Below are 18,141 nucleotides of genomic sequence, written 5' to 3'. Positions count from 1 at the left end.
CCATGTGTGCAGGCAATAATAAAAAAAATAGAATCCGGTATGTTTCTGCATCCTGAATCTTTCTTCAAAATGAGGACAGAATGCTAGTTTAAGGCTGCAATGCTATACCCACTCAATGAGCCTTTCTTCTGAGAAGTCATGTATAGGGCTGTACTGTAAAAGTCTTAGCAGTTCATGTTGAGCTGCATTCCTCAACCAGGTGACCTCTGGATGTTTTGGACTTCAATTCCCATCATACCCAGCCATCATGGCCAAAGGCCAGGAATGCTGGGAGTTGTCATCCAAAACATCTGGAGATCATAAGGTTGGGGAAGGCTGCCTAAGAGCATTGAGCCAGGATTATTGGAACTGCCAATAATAAGAGCAAAATCAGAGAAAAGAAGATGACATTCATATGTTCTGAAAAAGAACTTGGCCCTTGTAACTTCAAGAGCAATCCCAAGTGGGGTGAGTAAATCTGCCCCTACCAAAGTCTAGCCAGCTCATGCTGGCTAGAGCAGGAGGTGAGGAGTGGCTTTACTGGGCAGCCTGGAGAGTCTTCGCTATTGGGGATTGGTTTCAATTGGGAGGAATTAGCTATACCGCCTCCATGTTGGCCTAGCTGAAGAAGCCACTTGTGCAGCTTCCCAAGGCAATGAAGGGGCTTTGGATCCAAAGGCAGTCTGCATTGCCCCTAGACTGCCATGTTTCACAGCCTACCACCAGTGGGAGCCCTGCTAGTGGTAGACTTATGCCTGCAGTTTCTATAGGAAGGTCGCTCATACAACCTGTGATACAGCAATAAGACTAGATGACCATTTCCATATTTTGCTGAGTTAGAAGTTGAATTTAATGTGTGCTTCCCCTAAAGACCAAAGGCAACTAGCAAAGCCATTCTCGATGTACTGCAATTATTGTCACTGGGGGAAACTGCTTGGTAATGTCACAGCTATTTCCTAGTCCCAATGCATTACAAATGTCTTAATCGGGGGGAAATATTCAACAGCTAGACAGGGTGTGGAATGGTTTTCCATCAATGTGCTGATGATACTCAGCTCTGTAGCCCTATTTGGGCATTCGAATAAGTCCTGCCTCAATGTCACAGGTCACATGACTCCCCCCACTGGCATCCATGCATAGCATGTGGGCGTCTGCAAGAGGAGGCCTCCATGGGTACAGCTATATATGAAGAGGCCTCGTCTCTGCTGAGATCTGCCCTCCATGTGCGGATGCCAGTGGGAGGGGTCATGTGATGTGTATGACACAGAGCTACACAGTGCAGCTCTGCTCCCAGCTCATATGTTCACATATGTTCACATGGGTTACTTGAACACCTGAATGGGGTTTACATCTCCTTCTCATCAGATTCTGTGAGGATGTGGAAGTTCTGAAATGGTGTCTGAGGTCAGTGATGGATTGGTCAGGAGGTCTATTGGTTCATGGATAGTGTCAAGGGCTCCTTGGAGGCCTCTCTCAGTCTAATCCAGTAGCCAAGTCCAGACACAGACAAAGGGATTCTTTTCAAAGCTTTATTCCTCTTTTACAACTTAACAACTCTACCGTTTGCAACTAGATCTGAGCAGCAGAGTACCTATGCCCTACGTTGGAACAGTTGGTCCCCGTTTGAAAGGGAATTCCTGGCAGACCCCTGAACTTAAGGACTAGGGAGAGTCCCTCCCCTTTTCCCTTGGATCCTCTGGGCGCAGCCGTTGTTTGCGCGCCAAACGGGCACTACGCCTCCTTTCTGCGCCCTCCATTTGGCACCGCTCTCTGCATCAGCGTCGCGCGTCCATCAAGGCTGCTTCCCGCGCTCTGTCACTCCCAGGACTGCTATCTAAGCTAGGGATGCTGGTGGGAGGAATCTCCGTCAGCTGTTGGCCCTGGGAAAGAGGAGCGCGCTCCTCTCCCAGGAGCGACTCCTCTTCCTCAGAATCAGAACTACTCTGGGATTCTATGGGCTCAGTGTCCACCCTGACAGATAGGATGTCAGCCTGGTCTGAATTTGATTTCATTCCCCTTGAAGGACACAGCTTCATTGCTGGATGCTCAGGTGATGGCTGTGGCCAGGAATGCCTTTGCTCAACTTAGAGCGGTGCACCAGCTGCATTCATTCTTGGCACAGTCAGACCTGGCCATGGTTACAAATGCATGAGTTACATTGCAATTGGACTGCTATAATCCAATGTGTGGAGGGCTGCCATTGAAAACTATCCAGAAGCTTCAGCTGGTACAGAATGTCACTGCCAAGATTTCAGCCAGGGAGGGCAAGTGGTAGGATCATGTGACCTCTTTATTACTGCAGTCAGTGGCTGCTAGTTTGCGTGCAGGTACCATTCAAGGTGCTACTTCTTACTTTTAAATCCCTAGTTGGCTTGGGGCGAAACAACTTGATGGACAGTCTCCTCCTGTAGGAATCTGCCCATCTTTTAAGAGCAACTGATATGGTCCTCTTTATGTGTGCCAATGCCTGTTGAGATATTACTGATGGCAATGGAGAAAAGGGCCTTTTCTGTGGCAGCAAACCCTACGTGGAACTCCCTGCCCTAAGAACCTAGATGTTCTTCTTTATTTGTGTTCTGCCCTCCTTTAAGACCTTCCTGCAAGCTTTTAATCCTGTTGCTGTTTGAGTTATCTGTCAGTTAAACTCCTCGAGTTCTTTTTTTAATGCTGCTTTTAGGTTAGTATCATGTAATGCATTTCATCATGTTAATGATGTGCTTTATTGTTATTTTTATCTTTTTCATGGGATTTTGTTAACTGCTTTAAGCACCTCCATTGGAGGGGAAACAAGATGGAACTATAAATAAATAAAGTTTCATTTTCTTCCAGGACTCAGTTTGTAGAGTAGCTGTATCTATGTAACTACTAAACAATTTTTCCTAATGTAGATATGTGCAGTATATCAGAAATTATTCATTAAATTACAGATGGACCTGTCTTTTCCACATATTTCCTGCTATTGATAGAGCCCCCTTTCTTTAGTTTGTTTTCTAAGGCCCAAATCGGTACCTGCTGCAACTACTACTAAATGTTCATGTACGTATTAGAGTAAGTGGTGCACAGAGCAAAGAGGTGAAGTATTTCTTGGCTGGAGGACTTACCATTTTCATTAGATAGAGCCAAACAAGGATGGGGCGACAGGCGGTCATGGCAGAAATGGTGGGGCAGGTATGGTAACTCGAAGGCAGTTCAAAAAAAGGCACTGATGGAAAAGTAGCTCCTCGGGAATTACTGAAGCAAAGGAAGTAACACAAGAGGGTGTTCCAAGGACGTGGAGCATGGAGAAAAGCGGGGGACAAGGAAATGAAGGAGTGCAAGGAGACACGAGGCAGGAGATAGACCTGAGGCTGAGGGGGTGTGCATTGTGCTGCTAGGTGCCAGATGGTAAATGAAGTATTGGACAGGCCCAGCCTGTGGTGTGTACATATAGCCAGTGCTATGCAGAAGGGTCCAGTGACAATAAACAGCGAATGCCAACTTTCCTGAAGCTGGTGCCCTCCTGCAACTCTCAGCACCCCCCAGCCAGCCAGGAAATGCTGGCAGAAACCAATGACATCATCAGCCATCACAGGTGGGGAGAGGCTTCTCTACAGGTTGGATGTAGCTGTAGCAGATAATGGCTGCACGAGGCCTCTCTTCCCACCACACAGCAGCCCAGTAGCAATGCAGCGCTCATCTGCACAGCATCTGCAAATCTGGAACGGAAAGGAGAGGGAGATTATTTAAATACGGCCCTGAAACGTCAAGCTGACTGCTGAGTGCCGTGCCACCAGCGTAAAACAGAAGGATAGAGAGGAAGAGATCTTTAGCAGTGGGATTGAGGGGCGGGGGAGTTTTGCAGAGGACGTCTGAGTGGTCTGAAAGGGAGAGATGTGGTTGGAAGAAGGAGGAAGAAGTGAAAGTAGTTTAGATTACAGTTCAGCATTGAAACTGAAAAATCACACTACAGCAATGAGGGAGCCATTCACATGGAGCTTCCATGAGGGCAGAATTTTATCTTATATGTGACAAAGGCTGCTAGCTGCTGAAAATTGCATCTCAACATTAAGTTCTCCACCTCATCCCCATAAACCATTGGGGTATTTCCCAAAATGTTATGTCACCATGTTGTGCAAGTTTCCTCCTCGCTCCCGGGGGGCCATTGAGGAGGCATGGGACCAATCAAAGGAAAACCTATATCAAAAAAGAGAGAGGAAGAAACAGAATCAGAGTGGTGTAAAACCAAATGGAGGCACAAAATAAATAATAATCATCAAAATAGCATACCAGCAAGGAAAAACAAAACTAATCTATGAAAAAAATACCACACTCTTCTCTGAGCATCTAAATACCAATAGATTTTTGTTTTACTAAGTTATTATATTTTAGGGTTTTATGTTTTGTGAACCACCCAGAGAACTTTGGCTATTGTGCAGTATAGAAATGTTAATACTAATGAATACAGTGGGATGCGCATCAGTGTCTCAGGGAGCCACACCTATAAAGTCCTTGTCCTGCATAGCCACCAACCGCCCTTCTCATGGTGCTGGGACATGGAGCAGGGCCTCTGTACTTTACACCTGGGTCAGCATTAGGAATGTAGTGAATGAAGCAGTGCGCACAAGGATTCCCCTGTTGCTTTGTGTCACGTTGAGCAAATTGCATTTATGCAAGCGCCTAAATTACTTGGTTCTCTAAACATATGTATTAGTGCATAAACAGGGAGCAATGACATCTAATTACTGTGAGAAGGTTGGCAAGGTCTGTGCCTGTCCAACTCCCTGGGCATCCCATCCCCCATAGCTACCCTATTCTGTTCCTCCTCTCCCTGTGGAGTTATCCCCCTTCTTCCTGAGGCCAAAGGTGCAAATGGGAGTGGGTTCCATGGTACCTGAATTTGTTGTCCTCCTCCACTTCCAGTGTTCACTTCTAAGCTTCAGCAGAGCCACATTGCCTCATTGGCCTCTTAAAACAAGTCCGGCAAACCCTGACTTGGAGTATCCTTCTTTCTGCAGGACATCCAGGTACTCCTGGGAGGATTGCGATGGCCTCATTGTTTTTGCAAACAGGCATGCTTTTTTTTTTTTTTTAAGTCACCCATGATAGGCTACGTGACGATTTACGTAGCCTATCACGGCTGACTTTGGAAATCTAGCCGTGATAGGCTACGTAAATCGTTACGTAGCCTATCATGGGTGTGTGGTTTTTTTATTGTACTTTTTTTTCGCAGACGGGGAGACGGGGCGCTCTTCCCCGGCCTGAATTTTGGCCAGGCGAGGCGGGGCGCCTCCCCCCCTCGCCTGAACTTCGGGGCAAGAACCGAAGCGCCTACCCCCCACCGCGGAGCAAGCTGCGGGACAATGTAAGTCCCTTTCGTCCATCTCTAAGAAATTTGCAATATTGTTCAGGAGGCGGCAACAAAAAACGTCCCAAAGAAAAAGAAAACCAAGAAGGCAAGATGGCTGTCTGCTGAGACACTGGAAGGAGCCCAAGAAAGAAGGAAAACAAAAGGCAAAAGTGATCAGGGGAGATATGCCCAATTAAATGCAAAAATCCAGAGGTTAGCCAGAAGAGATAAGGAATTATTTTTAAACGAGCAATGCGCGGAAGCGGAAGAAGATAATAGAATAGGAAGGACAAGAGACCTCTTCCAGAAAATCAGAAACATCGGAGGTAAATTCCAGGCAAAAACGGATATGATCAAAAACAATGATGGCAAGGACCTAACAGAAGCAGAAGAGATCAAGAAAAGGTGGCAAGAATACATGGAAGATCTGTATAGGAAGAATAATAATATCTGGGATAGATTTGACGGTGTGGTCAGTGAGCTAGAGCCAGACATCCTGAAGAGTGAAGTTGAATGGGCCTTAAGAAGCATTGCTAATAACAAGGCAGCAGGAGATGACAGTATCCCAGCTGAACTGTTTAAAATCTTGCAAGATGATGCTGTGAAGGTGATGCATGCCATATGCCAGCAAATTTGGAAAACACAAGAATGGCCAACAGATTGGAAAAAATCAACTTATATCCCCATACCAAAAAAGGGAAGCACCAAAGAATGTTCCAGCTATTAAACAGTGGCTCTTATTTCACATGCCAGTAAAGTAATGCTCAAGATCTTGCAAGGTAGACTCCAGGAATACATGGAACGAGAAATGCAAGACGTACAAGCTGGGTTTTGAAAAGGCAGAGGACCTAGATGCCAAATTGCCAATATCTGCTGGATAATGGAGAAAGCCAGGGAGTTTCAGAAAAACATATATTTCTGTTTTATTAACTATTCTAAAGCCTTTGACTGTGTGGATCATAACAAATTGTGGCAAGTTCTTGGTGGTATGGGGATACCACGTCATCTTATCTGCCTCCTGAGGAATCTGTATAACGACCAAGTAGTAACAGTAAGAACAGACCACGGAACAACGGACTGGTTTAAGATTGGGAAAGGAGTATGACAGGGTTGTATACTCTCACCCTACCTATTCAACCTGTACTCAGAACACATCATGTGACGTGCTGGGCTTGATGAAGCTAGGGATGTACGAAAGTGACTTACCTTTAACGAAATTTGATTCGAGGGGGGGGAGGCGCTCCGTCCCTCCCCCCGAAATTCTGGCTGGGGGGGAAGGCACCCCGTCCCTCCCCCCCGAAATTCTGGCCTGGGGGAGGCGCTCCGTCCCTCCCCCCCCCGAATCCTGGCCGGCCGGATGCGTAAACAGCGGCAGCCGTAGCCGCCGCTGTTTGCGTCCCTGCAGTCAGCCGTGATAGGCTACGTAGATGTTTACGTAGCCTATCACGGCTGATTTAAAAGAAAAAAAACGCGTGTACACAAATGGTGGCGCCCATGGGCGCCGCCATTTGCGTTCCTTATTTTGACACGTCTTAGTCTACGTAAACATTTACGTAGACTACGGCGAAAATAAGGGGAACGCAAATAGCGTAGCGTCTACGCTATTTGTGTTCCCCTTATTTTCGCCGTCTTAGTCTACGTAAATGTTTACATAGACTAAGACGTGTCAAAATAAGGAATGCAAATGGCGGCGCCCATGGGCGCCACCATTTGCGTACGCGCGGTTTTTTTTTCCCTTTAAATCAGCCGTGATAGGCTACGTAAATCTTTACGTAGCCTATCATGTTTTTGGTTTTTTTTTACTGGAAATGGCGGCGGTGGCAGCCGGTCGGAAGACTGGCCGCCGCAGCCGCCGCTGCCGCCGAACCGCCACCGAAGCGCCGCTGGAGCCGCCGCCGCCGCCAGGAGGATTCACCCAAGGTAAGTTCCATCCCGGAGGGGGGCAGACCGTTTTGCCACCAATTTGGGGGGGCCAAATGTGCTGGCATTCGGCCTCCCCGAGATTCGTGGCGAAATTCTCTGACATCCCTAGATGAAGCCAAGGCTGGAGTTAAAATCACTGGAGGAAACATTAACAATCTCCGATATGCAGATGATACCACTTTGATGGCTGAAAGCGAGGAGGAGCTGAGGAACCTCATGACAAAGGTGAAAGAAGAAAGTGCAAAAGCTGGGTTGCAGTTAAACCTCAAAAAAACCAAGATTATGGCAACCAGCTTAATTGATAACTGGCAAATAGAGGGAGAAAACGTGGATGCAGTGACAGACTTTGTCTTTCTAGGCACAAAGATTACTGCAGACGCTGACTGCAGCCAGGAAATTAGAAGACGTTTACTTCTTGGGAGGACAGCAATGACAAATCTTGATAAAACAGATAAGAGCAGAGACATCACACTGACAACAAAGGTCCGCATAGTTAAAGCAATGGTATTCCCCGTAGTAACCTATGGCTGTGAAAGCTGGACCATAAGGAAGGCTGAGCAAAAGAAGATAGATGCTTTTGAACTGTGGTGCTGGAGGAAAATTCTGAGAGTGCCTTGGACTGCAAGAAGATCAAACCAGTCCATACTCCAGGAAATAAAGCCAGACTGCTCACTTGAGGGAATGATATTAAAGGCAAAACTGAAGTACTTTGGCCACATAATGAGAAGACAGGACACCCTGGAGAAGATGCTGATGCTAGTGAAAGTGGAAGGCAAAAGGAAGAGGGGCCGACCAAGGGCAAGATGGATGGATGATTTTCTGGAGGTGACGGACTCGACCTTGGGGGAGCTGGGGGTGGCGACAGCCGACAGGAAGCTCTGGCGTAGTCCATGAAGTCACGAAGAGTCGGAAGCGACTGACCGAATAAACAACAACAATACCTCGTAAGACAACAGAATGAAATTTAACAGGGATAAATGCCAAGCTCTGCACCTAGGAAAAAGAAACCAAACGTACAGTTACAAGATGGGGGATACTTGGCTCAACAACACTACAAGCGACAAGGATCTTGGAATTGTTGGAGATCACAAGCTGAATATGAGCCAACAATGTGATGTGGCTGCAAAAAAGGCAAATGCTATTTTGGGCTGCATTAATAAGTATAGCTTAGTTGCCCTCTACTCAGCACTGGTCAGGCCTCATCTGGAGCACATATATCCAGTTCTGGGTGCCACACTTTAAGAAGGATGCAGACAAACTGGAGAGGGTTCAGAGGAGGGCAACAAAGATGATCAGGGGACTGGAAACAAAGCCCTATGAGGAGAGACTGAAAGAAATGGGTATGTTTAGCCTTGAGAAGAGAAGACTGAGGGGAGATATGACAGCGCTCTTCAAGTACTTGAAAGTTTGTCACAGAGCGGAAGGCCAGGAAATTCTCAATGATCGCAGAGTGCAGGACACAGAATAATGGGCTCAAGTGACAGGAAGCCAGATTCCGGCTGAACATCAGGAAAATCATCCTGACTGTTAGAGCAATATGACAATGGAACCAATTACCTAGGAAGGTAGTGGGCTCTCCTACGCTGGAGGCATTCAAGACGAGGCTGGACAGCCAGTTGTCAGGGATGCTTTGACTTGGATTCCTGCATTGAGCAGGGGGTTGGACTCGATGGTCTTATAGGCCCCTTCCAACCCTATGATTCTATGACTGTTCTAATGATTGCTATAATAATGAACAATACCCATACACTGCAATCTTCATCTGTAGCCATCCTCCAAGTACCTCCCCCAAGGGAGGTTCAGAGGATGGCAACAAGGGAGAGGGCCTTTTCAGTGGTAGCCCTCCAGTTATGGAATTGACTCCCCCGTCAGGTCTGCCTGGCACCAACATTGTAATCTCAGCACTACGAAGGTTAAGACTTTCTTCTTCTCTTTTGACAGCATATAAGATTCTTCATGGGTCCTGAGACTTGTATTGTGGGTTGTACAAAATTATTTTATATGTTTTTGTATGCAAATGGCTTTATATTACATTATTAAATTGTATTTTAGGGTTTTAATCTTTGTAAATTGCCAGAAAGCTTTGGCTATTGGGTGGTATAGAAATTTCATAAATGAATGAATGTGTCACACTTTAAACATGAAATGTGTTAGATGATAACTAAGTATTTATCAGGAGCACAACAGAGAATATTAATATATGCATCTGGATGAGGAAGTTGAGTTTCTTTCATGTTGGCAGGTAATTGCTATACTTTGTCTTTGATTACACATATAGTGAGTCCATTGGGCGTATGTGGGCCTATCTCCTATGATATCTTAGTGGAGCTGAGCCAAACTACGCATGGCACGCAGTACAGTTTTTCGAAACAACACGCGTCCACTTGATGCGTGAGAATTAGCATGATGATTTCTTAAGATAGCTTCTGGTTCCACACTGAAGGATGTTAATCACTGAATGGAGAGTTTAGTTTGCTTTGGACAAAAATATTTTAGGTACAATTCCTGATGGTGGAAGTGCCTGGGAGCTGATGAACCACAAGGCCTTTTCCAACTACTATTATTCTGTGACAGGGAAGTCTGTTGGAGCCCCATCAGAATTCTTTTTGAAGAAAATTGAATTGCTGGTTTAAGCAGGGGTGGGAAACCTCTGTGGGTATGGGGGCTACATTGCCAAAATGTAGCCACTGCCCCCGCCCCCCACTGAGGACCAAGCTGCCAAAATTGGCAACCAAACTTCAGCAAAAAGCAGCGATTTTTCTGGAAAATAAGACTTCCAAGGGTGCAATTCTGCTTCCAAACAAGGCACACACTCCCCACATGCCATATTTTCAAGAAAAATCACTGCTTTTTTGCCACCACCACCAATGCAGCAGCAGTGGCGGGGGAGGGGGGAATGTGCAAAAAAGGCCAGGGGGGCTGCATGCAGCCCGTGGACACTGTTGCTCACCACTGGTTTAAAGAACAGGATAAAGAAAGGGTCTATACTAGAGCCATATTATTTTGTTTATTAAATGATTTTTGAAATGCCTTTCAGGGCATAATAGCCCTCACAAAGTGGTGTATAGTTCTAAGATTAAACATAATAACATATAAAATAATCTATTTTAAATCATACATGCACCCCCTTAAAAATGAACGGTATAAAGTAATCCAAAGCATAGCAAAAAACCCCAATTGAAATAAAAACATTTAAGATTATTATTTTTAAACCTAACAAAAATGGAGCCACATGGATTTCCAGGGAGAGTGATTTCTATATAAAAAAATTAAGCAACACTAAAAAAAAAAACAACCCAGATGACCACATTTTTAAAACATTGTGGAAATCACCACAACATTTCACTCTGGAATAAGGAGAATTCTCCAAGTCCCAGAATTGCTTCTAAGATCTGTGGGCATATAGGATTAATTCCAATGTCAGTAGGCAGAAAGTGTGGTACTTCAGTGAAGGAAGCACAGACAGACTCCACAGGTTTCTCCAGCGGGTAAATTGAAAAGCATAAGAAACAGGTACTAGTATAGTTTTAGAAAACAAATGTAACCCCAGCTACAGCAGCAATAACAAAACCCACTGTGTGAAAGAATTACTTTTTCTAGGGGTGCCATACTTTGGAGATCTCCTGAGTTTTATGAAAATGTTTGATCATTGATGGCCTATTTGGGGGCCTTACGTAGGCAAAAATAGCCCATTCTTACGCATGATGAACTGCCACAAGTTTGTTTTCTTTTCCAAATTTTTTTTTTTTAGATTTACCTCCACATAGGTTCAGGTAAGGACAACCTTACCAAAACAAAAGCCCACAATGTTATCAAAACAATTTAGGGCGCAATCCTATGGGGATAGGTGGCCACATCCGAACTCAGAGGCGACTGCCTATCCAATGCAGGGCAGGAGAAGCATAGAGGGGATCATCCCCTTCATGTTTCAGCCACCCTGCATTCATGGCTACACAGCAGCAATCGGCTGTCTAGCCGCGGGAGGGCAGAGCGGGGGAGGAGGCCACCAGACAACATGTAGGATGTGTCGTACCGGCATTTCCGCCTTCCCCACCCTGGAACACCCCTGGAATGCCCTGTTTTGGCTGCTCTGCACTCCTCTTCCAAGCATGGGGCCATTCCGCGCTGCCTCGCAGGCAGCGCGGGAAGGGGGGAAGGTCAGTTCTCTGGGAACCCACATATCCTATGGCCGTCTAGCTACTGACTAGCAGCCATAGGGTTGCTCCCTCCACATATAAAAAGCCTACCAAAAAGCTATTTTGGAGGGCTTTGCAGTTTAAAACTGGCAGATTATGCCTGAATTCTAATTCAGGCATGATCTTCGAAGATTCGAAGTTGTGAAGCTTCACAACTTCGAATCTTTGAACATCATGCCTGAATTAGGGGAAAAAACATTGTGGAGAAGCCCTGATTCTGCGAGGATAATGCCTGAATTAAAAACAAAATATCCGGAGCGGAGGATAGGAGGGGGTAAAACTTAGTCTCATTTGAAGGGATAGAACAACCCCCTGCTCAGTGCAGGAAGCCTGATTCCCAGGTGGTCACCCATCCAACTGACCGAGGCCGACCCTGCTTATCTTCCGAGATCAGACAAGCGCGTGCACATCCAGCCCTTTGCTTGTTGCTGAGGAAATGGGGGCTGCTGAGGAAGCTATGCGATCAGTAGCCGGAAGAAGACATGGGGCCGTTGAGAGCTGTGATTGGACAGGAGGGAAATACAAACACTGCCGCATATGGACAGGCGGGGGAGGGGACTATGACCGGATACGGTAGCGAAGGCAGAAAATCAGAGCACATTAAGGGGAAATCCCAGGATATTAGGGTATTGAAAGTGGGAGCACGGAAGTGGGAAATTCCAGTTCCAATTCAATGTGGCTACTGTGTAGTGTGAAAGGCGGGCGGTGAAACCTCATTAGAAGAGAAAAAAGTCGGTAAGTGTAGATCCAGCCTCAGTCAGGTCTTTTGATTTCCTACAGTGGCACTCAGCAGTTTAACAGCTTGAATGGCAATTACAAATGAAAGCTGCAAGACACAAGTTTCTGGTGCCCAAGAGGATCACTGAAGGAGATTTTTTAAACACATTGGGCTCAATAAATTCATTTCAGTGCACGGAGGCTTCCCCCACCTACCCCCACCCCTTAAATCACCAAGGAGCAAGGGGAAGATGCTGCTAAAAAGAGGGCAAGGCACGCTTTATGGTCAGATGCCAAAGTGGAGAGGAGGTGTGTGAGAAATGAGGAAGTGGAGCAAAACAAAGTAATGGCATACAGAACGTATGCTGAGGTTTGTGAAGCAATCATGGGGAGGATCAATAAGATGCTTGAGAGGCAGGATTTGGCAAGAGGAAGGCCAGCTTTACTACTGTGGCCATTGAAGTAGGGTTTGTGGGACACAGAGGAGGCTCCAAAGGAGAGGGAGGGGTGCAGTGGAGATAGTATCAGAGGTGGGGCAGCCATGTTTCAATAAGGAGTATTTCCCCAGGTGTGCACACACAAGCATGAGTATATAGATCTGCCTACTAACACTTCATGCATCTGAAAGTCCATGGAAGCTTATGCCACAATAAATGTGTTAGTCTTTGAGGTACCCTGGGACTCTTTGTTTATTATGTTTCAAAATATCAATGAACTTCATTAAGCTGTAATCTGATTTGTATTTAATAATGTGCTAGAAAATGGGCAAACTGTGTATTTAGGGCACACAGAAACCTAGAAAGGAGGAAGCCTGTGACCCAGTTAGAACATCATAATAACCCATAAATTAAAACCCTGGGTTGTTGTGAGCCAAGCAGGAGCAAGTGAGCGTGCCGGTTCCCACCACCTGATAACTCCATGTTTACAGCTCTGGGTTGTCTCTCCCCCCAACCCAGAAATCCTGGTTCACACATCCTGGTTTTAAAAACCCTGGGTTGTTGTGGCATCTGAACTGGGCCTCTGTGTGGCCAAAGACCCCAGATTCAAAAATGGTCATATAGATGGGCATCAAACAGATGATTCCTTAAGCAGCTTCCTTGGCTCAGAAGATAGAGAGGAAGCCAAAACAGAGGCCTCACCAAAGGAGCTGCCAGATCTTGACAAGATGCAGGCGGGGCAGAAAGCAGAAACGCTCAGCCTTTGTTTCTTGGCTGGCAAAGGATTGATGATAACAAGGCAGCAGCCACTCTACCGTAGGGATGTCAGAGAATTCCACCACGGATCTCGCACTGGCATTCGGCCCCCCGAAATCTGTGGCGGAATGAAGCCCCCCCGCCCCACCACCCCACAAAAGGTGCGCGAAACAGGACACCTACCTGCTGCAGTTCGCACTCCTTTGTGAATGGTGGCCGCAGCTGCCATTTGCTTCTTCATTATAGCCGTGATAGGCTACGTAAATACATATGTAGCCTATCATGGCTAAGGCAGGGATGCCATTTGCATCCCTGCGGAAGCTGTGATAGGCTGCGTAAGTATTTACATAGCCTATCACGGCAAGAAAAAGGGAATGCAAATGGCGGCAGCTACGGCGGCCGCCATTTACGTTCCCTTTTTTTTGGCCGTGATAGGCTATGTAAATATTTACGTAGCCTATTACGGCCAAAAAAAAAGGGAACGCAAATGGCGGCTGCCATAGCTGCCACCATTTGCGTTCGCTGTTTTGTTTTGTTTTTGCCGTGATAGGCTACATAAATATTTACGTAGCCTATCACGGCAAAATACAGGGACACAAATGGTGGCGGCTATGGCAGCTGCCATTTGCGTCCCTGTGCAGGCTGCCCAGCGGCCGGATTTCGGGCTTCAGGCAGCCCCGGCTGGGAGCTCCGCAGAATCGCCATGGAGTGGAGCTGGCCAGAGAGAATTTCGGGGGGAGGGACAGAGCACCTCCCCCCACCGCGAATGCACCCTTCAAAAAGCTAAGTGACTTTCGTACATCCCTACTCTGCCTAGGGATGGCGGAGAATTTCTCCACGAATCTTCGGGAGGCTGAGCGCCGAGGCATTCGGCCCCCCGAAAGTGTTGGGGAAATTCTCCGCCGGCCCCCCGCCCCCCCCCCGGGATGGGACTTACCTTCAGCGAATGTCCCTCTCGGCGGCAGGTCCCGGCGGCGGTTCGGCGGCGGTTCGGCGGGGGCGGGGGCAGCGGCCGGTCTCCTGACCAGCTGCTGCCGCCGCCATTACAAAATAAAAAAGTAAAAAAAAAAAAACCACCCATGATAAGCTACGTGACGATTTACGTAGCCTATCATGGCTAGATTTCCAAAGTCAGCCATGATAGGCTACGTAAATCGTCACATAGCCTATCACGGGTGACTTTGGAAAAAAAAAAAAGCGCGTACACAAATGGCTGCGGCCCTTGGGCGCTGCCATTTGCGTTCCTTATTTTGGCACGTCTAGATTTACGTAGACTACGGCGAAAATAAGGGCAACACAAATAGCGTGCCAAAACGTGCCAAAATAAGAAATGCAAATGGCGGCGCCCATGGGCCGCCGCCATTTGCGTACGCGTTTTTTTTTTCCAAAGTCACCCGTGATAGGCTACGTGACGATTAACATAGCCTATCACTGCTGACTTTGGAAATCTAGCCGTGATAGGCTACGTTAATCGTTATGTAGCCTATCACGGGGTTTTTGTTTGTTTGTTTTTTACTTTTTCTTTCGCGGCCGGGGAGACGGGGCACTTCTCCTCGGCCTGAATTTCAGCCAGGCGAGGCGGGGCGCCTCCCCCCCGGCCTGAATTTCGGCCGGGTGAGGCGGGACGCCTCCCCCCCCTCGCCTGAACTTTGGGGGGAGAAGTGAAGCACCTCCCCCCCACCGCGAATCACCCCTGCGAAAAGGTAAGTGACTTTCGTACATCCCTAACTCTGCCTAGATTAAAGAAGCAGATAGAACTCAGGCTGGATCTACACTTACCACCTTTTTTCGTTTCCAATGAGGTTTCACCACCCGCCTTTCACACCACGCAGTAGCCGCCTCAGATTGGAACCGGAATTTCCCACTTCCGTGCTCCCACTTTCAATACCCTAATATCCCAGGATTTCCCCTTAATGTGCTCTGATTTTTCGCCTTCGCCACCATATCCAGTCGTAGTCCCCGCCCCTGCCTGTCCATATGTGGTGGTGTTTGTATTTCCCTCCTGTCCAATCACAGCTCTCGACAGCCCATGTCTTCTTCCGGCTACTGATCGCATAGCTTCCTCAGCAGCCCCCATTTCCTCAGCAACAAGCAAAGGGCTGGATGTGCGCGCACTTGTCTGATCTCAGAAGCTAAGCGTGGTTGGCCCCGGTCAGTAGTTGGATGGGCGACCACCTGCGAATCAGGCTTCCTGCACTGAGCAGGGGGTTATTCTGTCCCTTCAAATGAGATTAAGTTTTACCCCCTCCTATCCCCCACTCTGGATTTTTTTTTTTAAATTCAGGTGTTATCCTCGCAGAATCGGGGCTTCTCCGCAATGGTTTTTTTTTTCTAATTCAGGCATGATATTCGAAGATTCGAAGTTGTGAAGCTTCACAACTTGGAAGCTTCGAAGATCATGCCTGAATTAGGGAAAAAAACAAAAAGTGTTTTGTTAGGGAAAATTAATTGAATTAGGGAAAAATACAAAAAACAAAACAAAAATAGAAAGTGTGTCACTTTCCTGACAGAAATGGTAGGTTTAGAAGTATTAATACTGATATGTATTCATGAGGTAAACACCATGCTGTGATGCTCCCTCATTATATCTAAGCGCTTGGGAATGAAACTGCATAGCCCTGATTCATGGATGGACATGGGCATGCATTTTCCCCATGTTATTATTTTTCATTGTGGAAGTGGCTTATGAGTGTGCATCCATTAATGGCAATCATAAGTGCTACAGCAGAGGCCTATTTAGCCTTGGGGGCACGGGGTTAGCAGATTGCTCTGGGGCCAGATGACATCAGGGGGTGAACCTTCCCCCTGGCACTTTACCTGAGTTTCTCCATGCAGAGAAAAGTAGGAGAGATCTCCATGCAGTGTGAGGCAGGAACCATTGGTCCATATCTCTCTATGCATGGAGAAACTGCCATGACATCAAGGGGCAGGGCTTCAGGGGAGGGTCTGCCATTTGACATCATCCAGCACCTGGAGGGATGAGCCAGAGAGCAATATACCCCACCTCATTTTGATTGATGGGTGCACTACTTATGAAACTTCTTTTTCTCCATATAGAGAGAGGCAGAAGCCATTGTTCCAGGCTCTCTCTGCACAAACTGCTTTTCTATGAGAGATCGCTGTTATATCTGGTTACTGGTTGGCAGTAACAGCCAGCATTCCCATGTGCTGCTTGCCCATCCAGTTAGGAGAATGTGCGGCATGCTAGAGGGAATCTGCACTGTTATCACCAATCAGTATTGGAGATAACAGTGGGGATTCCTCTCCCCAATAGCCTCCAGGGGGCAGGGCCTGAGGGAGGAGGTCAGATGGGGCTGTGGGCTGGATATGGAATCTCTATGGGCCAGATTAGGCCCAGAGGGTGAAGATTCCTCATTCCTGCACTAGGACCTTAGTGTTAGTTCCTAATTTGTTCTTTGATGGCAGTTCACTTGAATAGCATTTCATGTTATAGCGTTTGGATCTTTAGCTTCATCAGCAGGGTCCTGTGGTTCTGAGGAATGGAGAAAACAGGGGAAACTAAGTTTCCCTTGTCTTCCCCTTTCCTCAGAACTAGTGCATAGGAACATAGGAAGCTGCCTTATACTGCATCATACCATCGATCCTTCTAGCCCAGTATTCTTTCCAGCAGTTATCCAGGGTTTGAGCCAGGCAGGAGTTTTTTCAGCCCTAGGGATCCAACCTGGAACCTTCAGCATGCAAAGCCTGTGTTCTACCACTGAGCTATGTCCTCCTCCCTGGTGAATGAAAAAAGAAAAGAAATGGTGACTTTTTCCCTGTACCCCTTCCATGAAGATGCTGCTTTTGAACCTATTCACACATAGTCAGGTATAAGTTACAGTTGTTTTCTGGTGACATGACAAGAAAACTCCACCACAGGTGAATGACACAGGAGGATGTGAACAGACAATATATTTTCTTGTGAGCATGAATATAAACTCACCCTTAGTGAATGAGAAGAGAAATAGGATTAGAAACAATGCTGTTGGTGAAAAGAGAGATGAGCTCAGCATTCCATACTAGTTTCCAACATCTGCATGCACCCAGGACTCTGGGGTGTGCACCTTTCTCAAGAAACAGTCGCTAGTCTTTCTAGGGGGCTTCTCCAAAACAAATCAGTGAAAATGTCTCCCAAGTACATCCTCATATTTATGCAATAGTTCCCCAAGCACATGTGACCATGTGCTTCTCTACGGAAAGCAGAAGCAGTCACTGATGAATCAGATAGATCTCCTTTCGGGCTTGTGTTTCCACTGCAGTCTGCTTCTGCTTTCTGTAAGTCAGTCAGAACTACAGCGCTGTGGGGAAACAGCTAGGTGGTATGCAAAGTCACATTTCAAAGATAATAGCCCAATATTCAGCCCACCTGAAATGAATTGGGGTGTGGGGCAAATGCCATGTGTTCTACCAATGCACATTTATTGACTCTTAGTAGCTGAGGATGGAGACATAAAGACCAAGTAGGAATAGGAGTTAATGACCCCTGACCTGACCCAAAGTGGCTTCCTATGGCTCCCTTGAATAGATGTGAATGCATTGTGTGGTTTTAGTTTCACCCATCAGTGGGGAAAACTAGATTTGCTCAAGTTCCTCCTGCCATGCACTTAAAAGTTTGAGTGTTACAGGCTCCCCTGAAATCCAGGTGCTGACCAAAAAAACCCTCTCTGAAGTAACCCAAGATTACTAATACTCCCAAGATATATCTAATGCTTCCAAAGATCAAGCATTCATCTTGCAATGACTAACAGAACCAAGAAATATGCTTTGTTGAATCTGCCGTCTCCAAAGGATTAAACTAAGTGTTCGA

The 18,141-nt window shown here is 46.7% G+C and overlaps 1 protein-coding gene across 1 annotated transcript in view; it reads left to right on the top strand.

Moving 5' to 3' along the window:
* Nucleotides 1-18,141, top strand: part of LOC146357384 (cytosolic phospholipase A2 epsilon-like) — a 69,101-nt gene that overhangs the window by 13,335 nt on the left and 37,625 nt on the right. The window lies entirely within an intron of this gene.

This window comes from Heloderma suspectum, chromosome 1 (assembly GCF_057233095.1).
Source record: "Heloderma suspectum isolate Gila_16-S chromosome 1, 16-S_ref, whole genome shotgun sequence".
In the NCBI taxonomy this organism is placed as follows: domain Eukaryota; kingdom Metazoa; phylum Chordata; class Lepidosauria; order Squamata; family Helodermatidae; genus Heloderma; species Heloderma suspectum.
The sequence above is the reverse complement of the archived record's forward strand: the minus strand, read 5'-3'. Positions and strand labels throughout refer to the sequence as shown.